The sequence below is a fragment of the Rhinopithecus roxellana genome, chromosome 3 (assembly GCF_007565055.1).
Source record: "Rhinopithecus roxellana isolate Shanxi Qingling chromosome 3, ASM756505v1, whole genome shotgun sequence".
Lineage (NCBI taxonomy): Eukaryota > Metazoa > Chordata > Mammalia > Primates > Cercopithecidae > Rhinopithecus > Rhinopithecus roxellana.
In genome coordinates this window covers 13,708,654-13,710,238 of record NC_044551.1, presented here as the reverse complement: position 1 = coordinate 13,710,238, position 1,585 = coordinate 13,708,654, and positions in this window count along the sequence as shown.

Sequence of the window (1,585 nt, the reverse complement as noted above, 5' to 3'; positions counted from 1 at the left end):
TATCCCACAAGAGTATAAAACTTTAGTATAGCAACTTTTCTATTTTGTTCTTTATGGCTTATGCATTTTGCATCTTAGGAAAATAACTCTTTGACAGTGGCTTTTGACCAAAAACCCAGGTTGTTTGATATTCGTATCACCACACCAGCTTCTCAGGCCTTGCTGACCCACGTGTGAAAAGCCTCCAGTTCTAATCGTTGTTTCTTGATGCTTTAGATGTTCTCCTATGAATGTTTCAGTTTTTAATCCACTTACTTGTGTTCTCATTACTGATACATTTGAACACAGGGTCCTCCTCATCTTCTTCCTACAGTCTGTGGTGTTGCCTGCATTTTCTCTTCCTGTTTCTATTCCTGTAGTGGCTAACCTTAATGTGGGCATTTAACAAGGTCTAAGCAGGAGTTAAGCACGGTCTCTCTTTTCCCACAGCAGGGCCAGGACTGTGGACGCTTCGGTGCCCGCCCACCCCCCCCCCCCCAGCCCCTCGAGCTTGCTCGTCAAGGTGGAGGATCCCTCTAGCAATGACCCTGGGTTGGCTTCCGCTGAGGGCTGAGTTTAGGAACAGTCTCCAGGCTGTTGTTGTTTTCCTAGTCCACCCTTTCACTGAGGATGCACCCCCTTGCGTATCTGTGCTTCACACAGAGGAGTCTCCGTCCACCTCCCGCCTGCTGGGAGCCTTAGCTTCATCAACTGTCCTGCTTCAGTGTAAAATCCAACCCCTGGGCCGCAGGACTCACACCCTACCCACCCACCGGCCTGCTCTAGGATGGCAAGTATCTCTGCTTCTGACATCCTCTCCCCTTTCCACGTTTGTCCCTGGTCGTGTCCTTGCCTGTTCGTGAATCCACTTGTGCAATCAACATGATGCTTGTACTCGGCAGTGATCCTGGGTGTTTGCACAATGTGGTTTGCCAAAAACAAAAGTCAAGAAACTTTTTTTTTTTTTTTTTTTTTTTTTTTTTTTTGAGACAGAATCTCCCTCTGTCGCCCAGGCTGGAGTACAGTGGTGCCATCTCAGCTTACTGCAACCTCTGCCTCCCAGGTTCAAGCCATTCTCCTGCCTCGGCCTCCCAGGAAGCTGGGACTACAGGCATGCACTACCATGCCTGGCTATTTCTGTGTTTTATTGATAGAGATGGGGTTTCTACCAAAAAGACCACGTTGTCTAGGCTGGACTCAAACCCCTGGGCTCACGGGATCTGCCCTTCTCAGCCTCCCAAAGTGCTGGGATTACAAGTGGGAGCCACTGCACCCAGCAAAGAAAGACCTTTTTTTTTTGAGATGGAGTATCGCTCTGTTACCCAGGCTGGAGTGCAGTGGCAGTCTCGGCTCACTGCAAGCTCTGCCTCCCAGGTTCAAGCCATTCTCCTTCCTCAGCCTCCCGAGTATCTGGGACTATACGCACCCACCACCACGCCCGGGTAAATTTTTTTGTGTCTGTGTATTTTTGGTAGAGACGGGGTTTCACCATGTTAGCCAGGATGGTCTCGATCTCCTGACCTCATGATCCGCCCGCCTCGGTCTCCCAAAGTGCTGGGATTACAGGCGTGAGCCACCGTGCCCCGCCAAGAAAAGACTTTTAATG